Source organism: Camelus dromedarius, chromosome 23, assembly GCF_036321535.1.
Source record: "Camelus dromedarius isolate mCamDro1 chromosome 23, mCamDro1.pat, whole genome shotgun sequence".
NCBI lineage: Eukaryota > Metazoa > Chordata > Mammalia > Artiodactyla > Camelidae > Camelus > Camelus dromedarius.
In genome coordinates this window covers 21,837,630-21,850,522 of record NC_087458.1, presented here as the reverse complement: position 1 = coordinate 21,850,522, position 12,893 = coordinate 21,837,630, and the positions used below count along the sequence as shown (strand labels likewise).

The 12,893-nt window shown below is 39.6% G+C and overlaps 1 pseudogene; it reads left to right on the top strand.

The window, feature by feature from the left end:
• Window positions 1-10,151, top strand: part of LOC105099995 (small ribosomal subunit protein eS4, X isoform-like) — a 116,083-nt pseudogene extending 105,932 nt beyond the window's left edge.
• The last annotated feature ends 2,742 nt before the right edge of the window (window positions 10,152-12,893 follow it).

Here is a 12,893-nt window from a genome sequence, read left to right as displayed (position 1 = left end):
AGAGATCATTTAGAAATCCTCCCTCCACAGACAACCCCCTCATTTTTCAAGTAAAAAAACATTGCTGCAGCAAGTCGGATATGGAGTAAGACTGGAACCCAGATCACTTGTCTCGGAGACAGTGGAATTTTCACTGAAGCATGTTACTGCTTCCAAATACACCACAGTGTCAATATCACGGATTAGCCACTGATATAAACAGAAAATTATAAAAATGTGTTCACAAGGTTTTATGGTCTACAAGCAACTTACATCTCTGTTATTTCAATGGAACCTCACTGCAAAGAAAGCTGACGCTTGGAAGGGTTAAGTGACTTGCACAGTGTCACTCAGCCAGGCAGTAAAAGAGCCAGCCTTGGAGGCCAACTCCCCTGATTCTGGTCTTGTATGTTTCCTGAAATTAGCCCTGCCCTCCATCAAACAGGCTGATTACCAGGGAATGAAGTAGATCTTTCCACTGCTTCTGGCTGCTGAGGGATCAACCTGAAAAAGGTTGGTCCAGTTGGCAATATGCTCCAAGCTATTCACATGTTCTAATCTACCAAGATCAACACCATAATTAAGTTTACTTTTAGGAAACTCCTGAACAGAAAACCAACCAGAAGCCAGGTGGTCCAGGAGATTTTTTTTTTTTCCTTTTTTGATGCCCTAAAATGGCTCATTTCTACACATTTATATATTAATATTCAATTATATAAATGGTGGTTCATACAGACAAACATCACTAGATAGACTATTTTTTATCCAAATTTTTTCATCACACAATATTAACAATGTCTTACATTTACAATAGGGAGTTGCAGCATAGTGGTCAAGCAGAAGGGCGCCAATGGTCACATCAGCGTTCAAACCATGGGTCTATAACCTGTCATAGTCCTCATTCATGTAATGCAGCTAAAACTGTAGTACATACATCATAGTCATTAAGAGAATTAAATGTGGCAATACCTATAAAGGTCTTAAAATTGTACCAAGCACACAGTAAGCATATGATAACTGCTAGGTATTATTATTATTTATATAATGAGTGTCATATTGTTCTCATTTTACAAACAAGGAAACAGATTCAGAGAGATTAGTGATCTTCCTAAAGTCACAAAGTTTTAAGTGCCCTTATGAGAATTTATTTGCTAAAATCTTATTAAACACTAATTTGAAAAGACACATGCACCCCAATGTTCCTAGCAGCACTATTTACAACAGCCAAGATATGGAAGCAACCGAAATGCCCAACACAGATGAATGGATAAAGAATAGCATATATATATAATGGAATATTACTCAGCCATTAAAAATGGAATTTTGCCATTTGTAGCAATGTGGGTGGACCTAGAGGGTATCATGTTTATTGAAGTAAGTCAGAGAGAGAAAGTGTATGAGATCACTTACATGTGGAATCTAAGAAATTCAAATGAATTATGTATGTGAAATAGAAATAGACTCACAGGCAAAGAAAATAACCTAGTGGCTACCAAAGGGGAGAAGGATGGGGGAGGGGCAAATTAAGGGTATGGGATTAAGAGATACAAACTACCATTTATAAAATAGATAAGCAACAAGGATATATAAACAGCTCATACAACTCAATAACAAAAAAACAAACAACCCAATCAAAAAATGGGCAGAAGACCTAAATCAACATTTCTCCAGTGAACACATACAGATGGCCAACAGGCACAAGAAAAGATGCTCAGTATCGCAAATTATTAGAGAAATGCAAATCAAAACTACAATGAGGTATCACCTCACACCAGTCAGAATGGCCATCATTCAAAAGTCCACAAATGATAAATGCTGGAGAGGGCATAAAGAAAAGGGAACCCTCCTACACTGTTGGTGGGAATGTAATTTGGTACAGCCACTATGGAAAACAGTATGGAGATTCCTGAAAAAACTAAAAATAGACTTACCATATGATCTAGCAATCCCACTCCTGGGCATATACCTGGAGGGAACTCCAATTCAAAAAAATACATGCACCCCAATTTTCATAGTAGCACCATTTACAATAGCCAAGACATGGAAGCAACCCAAATGCCCATCAACAGGTGGCTAGATAAAGAAGTTGTAGTACACACACACACAATGGAATATTACTCAGCCATAAAAAATAATGAAATAATGGCATTTGTAGCAGTATGGATGGACCTACAGATTATCATACTAAGTGAAGTAAGTCAGATAAAGACAAATATCATATGATATCACTTATATGTAGAATCTAAAAAAAGATGGCACAAACGAACTTATTTACAAAACAGAAACAGACTCACAGACATAGAAAACAAACTTTTGGTGACCAGGAGAGGAAGGAAGTAGGAAGGGATAAATTGGGAGTTTGGGATTAGCAGATACAAACTACTATGTACAGAATAGATAAACAACAAGGTCCTACTGTAGAGCACAGGGAACTATAGTCAAGGGCCTGTAGTAACCTGTAATGAAAAAGAATATACGTGTGTGTGTGTGTGTGTGTGTGTGTGTGTGTGTGTATAACTCAATCACTATGCTGTGTACCAGAAACTAATACAACATATTTCAATAAAAAATTAAACTTAAAAATAAAAAGACTAATTGGTGTCAGGCTGAGAGCAAAAACAAGAATAGGGGAGAAAAGAAGAGGAGTGACAGGCTGGCTGGGTGGAAGGGACCCCTAAAGGACCACATGATAGAGCCCTGAGCTGTATGTCACCAATTTCACACTATTGCTATATTTAATAAGTGACCAGTCTGTGCTTCCCTGCTTACCTCAAGTGGTTTGGTTTTCCCTCAAAGGGTGACAACTACAGAAGAATCAGATCAAACAGAAAAACACAATTTGGGTTGCTTATTAAGACAGACTCTAAGGGAAAAGCCAGTTGTGTCTAGGTCTCTACCATGTGACATAAATCTGTTTAATTTTAAACTGTGCTCATAGGGTGCAAAGAGCAGGAGGGATGGATTAGGAGTTTGGCCTTAATAGATACACATTACTGTATATAGAATAGATAAACAACAAAGACTTAATGTATAGCACAGGGAATTATATTCAATTTCCTGTAATGAGCTATAATGGAAAAGAATCTGAAATATCTTTATATACATATATATATCTGAATCGCTTTGCTGTACACATGAAACTAACATTGTTAATTGACTACACTTCAATAAAAATAAGAATTAAAAAAACAAATAAATCTGTTTAAATTTGAAAGTGTATCAGTCATGTGGGCATAAACTTCTTTTCTTACGAGTCTGTAGGTTAATAATACTCTTAGGTAACAGTAAGAAAAAAATCAACCTAATTATCAACTAAATTACCTATGGTATTGTTGCTGTTTTCATTTTTAATTCATCTTGGACTGGTCAATACCTTGTTCAACAAGTCTACAATAATGTTAAACAAGGTACTATGGAAGTATCTAAATGTTTATTCTCAATTTCTGTTCTTATCTCTTTACAGAGCAGTAACAGTTTGTGAACCAGCAGGTACTTCTCATAGTTTGAGGAGTGTCAGCATAAATATAAGGACATTTATGGTCAAGTTCATGAGAAACTCAGAAGTGGTCCCAGGGTTAAACTGGAGGCTCCATGACATTAAAAAGACCCAGGTTTTATTATTATTGTTGTTGTTGTTGTTGTTATCTTGTTAATATCCCACAGGGTATTGGTTTCCATCCTCAGGCTTGTAAATGGCCACAAGCTCCCCAAGCCCCGGTTACCTCCTCACTCAACATTATCCACAGCAGGAAGGGAAAAGTAAGAGCAAAGGGGCTTTCTCCTCATGTCGTTCTATCTTCACTCAAAGTGTAATATCCTGTCTAGAAATGCTCCCAAAGGTCCCCCAATTCATCCAAAACTGCCTCTATACCAAACATGCAAAGAAGAATGGGACCACTGTGGCTGAAAGAAGACAATGAGGACGCAGATCCTTAGGGCTCCACAGCACACTGCCATCTGAAAGCACCTTGGGACTTTGGCAAAGAAGAACCAGGAATGGCTGGTAGGAGAGAAAAGAAGTGTCTGCCACAGAAGTCTTAGCTCTGCCCAGATCACAGGGGGGTTAAAGAAGTCTGCCCTCAGGGAAAATGTGGCATTCTGCAAGGATGAAGGATGTACTCAAATTTTTTAACGTGATAATCATTTCTTATCCATTAGAAACGTCTGGAAATCAGAAACAACCAGAAGGCAGGTCTCCTATTCATTGCCTCCTGAACAGGTCTTTGAACTTCATAAGTCTCCTTTTCCTTGTTTGTAAAAGGGGCTTACAGCAGGACTTTCTTCAGGGATGTGTTATGAGGGCTTTAAGAGCTAACAGCACTTACAAAAAGCCCTGGCATGCGGCAAGCCCTGAGTAAACCTTACCTTACTGTTATTGCTAAGTGGTTATGGAGATGAATTTTGAATTCCTGCATAACTTAGCGTCACTATTAGAAAAATCATAAGAGCTTGAGTCTTTGGATACTTGAGCAATTTCCGGGGCTGGTTTCACGTAAACACACAGTAAGGGAAGACTGAGCACATAGAGAGAAATTTTATGGGCAGTACATGGGACTTCTGAAAGAAGAATGTCAAGGCGCTCACTCGGAACCAAAGGAAATTCAGGAAACCCAACGTTGTCTCAGAGTCCAGCAAAACCTAAGAAGCAGTGTGAAAGTACAGGCCTCCCACAGTCCTGCTTCCCCTAAGCCACTTTGGGGGCTTATCTGAAGAAGTTCCAGGAAGAGCTGTGGAGCAGCAGAGCTGCGAGCTGCCCTTAGAGGTGGTGCTAAGGTTGTGATGCTGTGCTGTCTGCTTGCCAAGGAGCTATTCCAGGAAGCAAGACACTCTGGAATGACCCAGAGGACCTTCTGACAGGAGCAACTGGGAATGACCACAGCCAACAGAAAATGCGGCTGGGAGTCACTGCATGCAAAGTATAGGAAGGAATGGTCACCAGGAGATTGGACGACCACTGGCATTGCCTGTCACTGAGGGCCATGAGCCACAAAAGCTATTGCCATCAATAGCAATTTCTAAACAAGAGTGCTGGAAACTGCCAGTGGAACTGATCCTTACTGTTCAAAGCAGCAGACCCTAGGTCAGAACTGAAAGATCTTATTGCTCAGAAGTTCTGGCCCTCCTCACCATCTGGTCAGGGGATCAAAGTGCTAGTAATTGAACAACAAACTGTAGAGGGAACAGCTTGGGCTCAGAGCCTAACGACCTGGACTTGAGTTCTGGATTTTCCATTCTGTGACCTTGGGTAAACCCCTTAATACTCTAAGCTTCAGAGTATTTAATGGGTTAACATATATGAAAATGCCTTATAACATATAAGGTACCAGGAAAATCAGAAACATTGTAATCGTTTTTTTTTCAGTATATTCCTCAATGAAGAGCAAAATTAACAATTTTGCACAAGAGAAACTAAAGAGAATATAGCCCTAGTAAATCTGAGTAGGGGCCCAAGCCAGTTTTAGAGACCCTTAACAGGAAACTAGCTGAAAGTTCAGATGAGGTTTGGAGAAGGAGTGTCTCGCTAATGACTCAGATCAGATTCAAATTTGTGATCTCAAGTCCTTGGGCCTCTGCATAGATGTGGTACAAGTTTTCAGTTGCTTAATGGGTCTGCAATCCCATTTTGTTTCAAATGAAAAACCACCTGAAAGTTTCCTGAAGAGGGTTTTTTAGAAAAAAAAAATTAAGCATAACATATCTGTGGTTGACCTTCTGTCAGTATAGTCCCTTCCAAAGTTCCTTGGGAAAACCAGAAGGCAGCAATGTTTCAGCAGTTGGGAGAGAAGGACACATTACAAAATGTGATCACAACTGCTGTGTTGAGTCAGGACACCCTTCCGAGGCGTGCAGACTGGTGCTCTGTGAGGGCAGCCACGCTCTCCACCCCTTACCACCAGTCTCGAGGATTTCCTGCACACATCTGAGTAGTGACACTGCCTCCCTGCCTCCCTTGCCTTGGGCACCGTCTTCTGTTTTGGCAACTAGTGGTGCTTCTGAAAGACTCCATCTGCCTATCCACTTTGAGTTTCCACTGCACTGACATCTGGGATTCAGAAACTATTCAATCTGCTGTCAACAGAGACTCCCTTACAAAAAAAAAAAAAAAGAAAGAAAAAAAAAACACTCAAGAAATAATCCAAACACTAAAATGAAACAGAGAAACAGCATTCTTTTTTGTCTTGTTTTTCAAATAGAGCTTTCCATCCCCGACGTGTTTATTCTATAATTAGAAAGTGTGTTGTAGAAAGAGTGTTATGATCACCCTCTAAAAATCTTGTTTTTGTAATACTGAATTTATCATATGATATTAATTTGGGGAAAGAAAAAAAACAGGAAAGCAGCTAAAGCACCAGGAGTTCTGCAGAGCAGGACGGTGGAGTATCAGAGGCAACAGGAATACCTAAAACCACCATAATCATGTCTACTAATGATTTCAGGCATGAGTGTGATGAAACTGTTTAGCTCTAGTCCGTACTGACTCTTCTCAAGACCACTGCAATAGACTGAAATGATTACCCCAGTTTGCCCCTCCTCTGATTCAATCTCCAGGAATCACTGTCTTGAATCCCAGGGCTGCTCATTCCCTCGCTCTGGTCAGAACCGTTTTAGCAGAACTTCATCACCTACACAACCAAGGACTGCCCCCAAACTTGGAACCCAAGGCGCCTTCAAGTCCTTTTCTGCAGAGGTGATACTGCTTCCCCCAGGGCATATTTGAAAATGTGTGAGGATTCTTTTCAGTAGTCAAAATGCCATGGAGCACTGCTGGCTTTTAGAAAGCTGGGACCAGGGACACACACTCCTTAAGATGACAAAGAACCACTTACCCCCCCAAAACCGGTAGAGAAACTCTGAGCTTAAATTTTCAACTTTTCCTAACTTTATTTTCTACTCCTTCCTGTCACACCCAACATCCCAGCCACCTTGACTAGTCCCATCTCTAACTTCAATGGCTCTGCTCACACTGATCTCTAGTCTGAAAAGTCCTCCCCAACTCACTGATCTTTGCCACTCTCAATCCTTCAAAACAGAGAATAAACAGTTTCCATCCTGCAGTCAATACTCTTGTGGCCCCACATGACTTTGCTCATCTCTCTGCTTTAACACTCACTGTATCCTGACTTACAGTACTGCCATTTGTATTACTCTTGTCTCCATCACCAAACAATACTTTCCTGGAGGACAGGACCTGCCTCATTCAGCTTATATATCTAAAACACTAAGCACTCATTTAGTGCCTGGTACTTACTAGATTTACTGAATTTCATTGAATTACAGACGTCATTTGCAAATATTTTTTCTATCAAATGTACGTGGGGACATTCCAAAATTTCTTAACTACTAGTAGATTTAATACATAAAGTCTTACTAGTTCTCCTTAGGCAAAAAAAATTGACTGAATTGAAAAAATGGTTGGTTTCCTGCCCCTGTTAACTGAGACAGGGTTAAGTCCTTTCAAAAAAAAAAAAAAAAAAAAAAAAAGAATCAAAAGGAGTTAGTCTTCCAAAAGTCACAAGGAAAATGAAAATGTGATTTTTTCGTGTTACCCAGTGAGATCTTTGTGTACACGTAGCTCCCCAAATGACTAAACTTTACAAATTTCACTTGAATTTAATTCAACTTTCCAAAAAAAAAAAAATTTAAGTCACCTTTGGACTGGGATGAAACGTGGAAAATTTCATCTCAAAGTAAGATTTTTTTTTTTCTAGGAAGCTGTGAGCAAATAAAAACAAGGGTTGGTGGAGGCATTTTACCACTTCTACCACAGGACGGGTCACTGCCAACGCCACACTTGTTGATGAGACATTTGGCAAAAGGCCTGCTACAGAAACACAGTCTGTGACTTTATTTTGCTGGAGATTTCATCTGTGAAGATTTTCTTTTCCAGTTACAAAGTTCTCCCAAGGGGGACATAGCTGCTTTTTGGAAACCTGTGAAGTGTTGGCAAGCCCTGCCCTGTTTACCATGGAAACTTGTGCTTGGATAGAATTACAGTGTGTGACCTGGTACGAGCATAGATGGATGTCTGATGCCTGCTATTTTCTCTTCATGTTGATTTGAAAATTATAAATCACAAAACTAGATCAAATAACTTTGATTTCTCCAGTTCATTCGCTCATCATGGTATACAGTCACACCTACGCAGACTTGAAAATAGATTGGCGGACAACAGAAATATATGCTACAATATATTAGAACGTATGAGTTTGGTTCTAAATAATCTGCATTGGGTTGCCTGGAAAGGGAGTAGACTGTTTGTAAGCATGGGTGATTTAATATGTGTTTATCTGTTGTTTTTTTCTTAAGAAGTTACAAAATATCATACGGCTTCTAAATTGCTTTGATGGGTTATATTTGTTTAATGAGAAAGAAAAAAATGAACTAGCACTGCCTGTAAACAGATATGATCTGCTTTCCTCTAAATAACTGCTTAAAGCATCTGGCCCAGGATTGTGTAAGAAATTTGTTTTTATGTCTTTGGGAAATAGTTAACAGTCTGGTTCAGGACCTCATTACGTCTTGCCTGGATTACTGCAATCGTTTCTAATTTGATCCCAGACCACGGCTCTCACACCCCACCCTCAATCTATTTGCCACACTCCTACTGGCACTGGCATTCAAACAACAGATCTGATCACCCCAATCCAATGGTTGAAACCCTTCTAAGGTTTTAGGAGTGCTTTGAGGAGAGAGTTAGCATGGCATGCAAAGTTCTGCTCTAGCCTTCCCCCTTGCCTCACACTCCTCTCACTCTGTATTCCACTGTACACGTGTCACTCTCTAAGGTACCACTCAGTTGCGCCTCTCTGCCTTTGAACTAGCCTCTCTCAAGCATCTAATGTCAACTCTGGAGCTCCCTGCCCTTCCCATGGCTTGCTCCCATTCATCTTACAGCTCATGTGCCCCTTTCTCTAGAAATTAACCCAAAGTTTCTCATCTAGGAAGAGTTTGACTCCCATAAGTGTTCTCCAGTAACACTGTGCAAATCTCCAGGATGGCAGCTGTCAACAGCACTGCATTCTAATAGCATGGAAGTTCCAAGAGACCCAATTTTAGGCAGAGCTTAACAAATATCCTGGTGTGCAGATGGTACTCGATAAAAATTGATCAAATTATGAGTGAACAAAAGAATGAATGAAGAATTAAAATTTTTGCGTTTACATTATACTTGTTTTCTGGTTATACTTTTAGACACTGCTAGTCTTGAATTTGCCATTTTGAAAGGATCTCCGTGATCAGAAATTATTTTTTCCCTTTTTACCACTTTGGGAAAACAAAGTAGGTTTAAGAACCAAGTTGCATTCAAAGAAAGTTTAGACAAGCTAAAAAGAATTGAAGAATGCTCTTTCCATGGCTAGCACAACCATGGGCCCAAGAAGGATCTGAAGTGTGTAGCAGCACCAAAGCACTGGATGCTAATAAACTGATGAATATGTTTGTTTCTCACCCATCTATCCATCCACACAAGCTTGAGAGAATGTCTCCCCCTCATCATTTTCGAAGGAATAGACTTAAGTACACTCCGTCAGGAGATGAAGTAAAGAAGGTCTGGATGCAACAGTTCATTAAGATTGATGGCAAGTTCCAAACTGATATAAACCTACCCTGCTGATATAAACCTACCCTGCTGATATAACAGATGTCATCAGCCTTGACAAGACCAGAGAGAATTTCTACCTCTGCCATGACACCAAGGCACTTTGATGTTCATTGTATTACACCCAAGGAAGCTAAGTACAAATCGTACAAGGTGAGAAAGATCTCTGTGGACACAAAAGGAGTCTCTCCTCTGGTAACTCATGATGTTTACAACAACTACTACCCTGATCCTGTCATCAAGGTAAATGACACCCTTCAGACTAATTTGGAGACTAACCAGAATACCCATCTCATCAAGTTTGACACTGGTAACCTGAGTATGTTGACCAGAAGCGCTAACCTGGGAAGAATCCGTGTGATCACCAACAGGGAGCGGTCTTCTGGTTCTTTTGATACACTTCATGTGAAAGATGCCAAAGACAACAAACAGCCTTGCCACCTGCCTCTGCAACATTTTTGTTATTGGCAAAAGCAACAAGCCATAGATATCTCTTCCCTGAGGAAAAGTGACCCACTTCACCATTGCTAAAGAGAGAGACGAGAGGTTAACAGCCAAGCAGAGCAATGGGTGAAATAATCTCTAGGAGATATGATTGGAAGGGTCTTTGTACTTAATGGAAGATATTATGGTACGATTGAAAAACAAAAATAAGAGTGGCACAAGCCATTTAAGAACTAAATATTAATTATTAACACAGCTATTCATATGATTTTGTGACCTTCTACACTGTGTACATTACATTGTCCAACCCTGAGCATCTAAATAAAGATGCTAACTTTAGTTTATGACCAATAAATTGCCTTTAGTTATTGCACAGATAATGGTAATTTTCAGGATAAAATCATTTTAAATTCAGTTGAAAACAAAAGAATTAACGTAAGTGACCTTCTTTAGCACTTCTGGTAAAAAGTATGTTACTAATTTGAACCAGCATTAGGGTTTACAAATCCCCCTCAGATCTGAAACAATTTGCTTGCAGGATTTGTGACTTTACCACTTGTTTTCCTTCATTCCTGCATAGGCACTGACAGTTCAAAAAGCCCAATATTTAATTCTCGTGGCAATAAACCAAACTCCAGTCCAGAGCTCATACTTCCTGACATCTTCCACCCAGTCTCCAAGGGATAAAAGCAGTGTTTGAAATCAGCCTTCTATGTAGAAAAAAAAAATCTACAGTGTGATATGAAGTGCAACAGAATTTCTAGCCCCCAAAATACATCCCCCCCCATTCCCTGCCCTTACCTCTCAATGTCTGAAATTACTTTGACAAACAGAAACACACAGTGAGAGAGAATAGGCTTAAGACGTCAAAGACGTTTGTCCACCAACTTAAATTCACACTGCTTATTATGTTTCCCTTTTTGCCTTATTTTCCAGGAAGCTCAGAGACCAACTGATTGTTCAGTTGTAGTAAAACTTTTCTTCCTGCCTCAGTTAGAAGCCTCATCCCTTTTCCTGTATTTTATGGACTGGATGTTTGTGCCCCCCAAAATACATGTGTTAAAGTCCTAATCCCCCAGTGTGGCTATATTGGAAGTGGGGGCCTCTAAGGAAGTAATTAAGGTTAAATGAGAGCACAAGAGTGGGGCCCCTCCTATAGGACTAGCATCCATGCAGGAAGAGACACTCGAGAACTGGCCACTCTCCTTCTCCCTCCCTCCCTGCACACATATCAAGGAAAGGCCATGTGAGGACACTGTAAGAAGGCAGCCAGGAAAAGAGCTCTCACCAGAAACCAAAAGAGCTAGAACCCTGATCTTGGACCTGCAGCCTCCAGAACTGAGAAAAATTCATTTCTGTTGGATAAGACAGTATGTCCAAGCTGACTATTACATATACGATTCCTGTCTTTCTTCTTTTAATCTCCCTACCACTTACCTGGCACCCAGGCTCTAAACCCTGGTCCCTGTAAACTCTGCTGCGCTGCATCTCCCACTGTCCACCTACCAGTTGTAAAAACCTTGAAAAAAACATTTCATAAACTTAATGAAATCAAGAAGGGTAACAGCCCAGCACAATAATTTGAGAGCCACTCTTAGTCTATACCTGAAAGCTTAAAATTCATCTAGTCTATTGCTTTTCTGAGTATCTGCTATAATTTTATAAAAAGCAACAATGACTTTTTCCCTTCTTATATGTTAGTGTCCAGTTTTATAGGTGATGTTTCTGTAAAACAGGCAAAATTAACAAGTATGATACTGTGGCTTGATTTCATGGGACTGCATGTCCTTAATGAAGGGGGCTTAATGGGCTTAATGAAGGAAGCCCCTTAATGGGGCTTCCTCCCGCCCCATTTTTTCATGTTTTTCTCCTTTTTCTAATTTTTAATATGATCCAGAATCCAGCCCCACTCTTAGGTTCTCAAGCCTTTCCTTCCTCACACATTTTCAGACAATGATCTCAATATTGCCTATTTCTTTGACATCATTCAGCTAAATTTGTGAAAACTGTTTTCTTCTCCTAAGACCTACTCCAGATAGCTATCCTGTAAGCCTTATGAACTACAAGATCTTCTAAGGGAAGTACAGATGTTTAGAGCTATAACAAGGCTAACCGTGTTTAATTAATAGTTTTTGTGTCAAGAAAAAAAATCATTAAGATGACAAGTTTCCACTACAGGTCACATGCTTAAAACTTTCTTTAAAACTCCTCCTTATGAGCTAAAAATAGTCTGTATTTGCATTGAATAAAAAAATTATATTACTAGAATATTTGAGAAAAACCCATATAGGCTTTTTTCCTTAGGTGTGGAAGTAAAGAAATGACATTCATTTTTTTCAAATTTTGTATTTGGTCATTCTTACAAAAGCAACTGAAAAGTGGTTGAACTTGTTGATTCCCGTGTAGATAGACTTCAGTGCGAGGTAATGTTAGTGAAACACAGGAAAAATAATAAACTGAAGTTAAATGTGATTTGAAAACACTCTATAAGCAACTGAGAAAAATTCTTAACCCTCTCCTGGATGAGCTTGTCAAGATTAGCGTCTTGGGCATTTAGAAGCTGAAAAAAGTTAAATGACTCCAGATGTAATAATGCCCAAATAGAGAAAGACCATTTCCACTGTCAAGCATGGATACAAGAGTCCCTCTACACAGGGTTCTGGAAACAACCATTGGTCGGGAAAGTGAGCATCAGATCTCACTTCTTTAAGAACTAAAGTACTTAGTGTTTTCTAGAAATGCCCCAAAAGAACTTCCCAGGACTGACATTCATGGTATTCCGTGGACTACTCCCCTCCCCAATACAGATCTTTCTAGTTTTTTATTTCACAATCACAGAACCTACTCTCCAGCGAAACTAAACCCCTCCTTG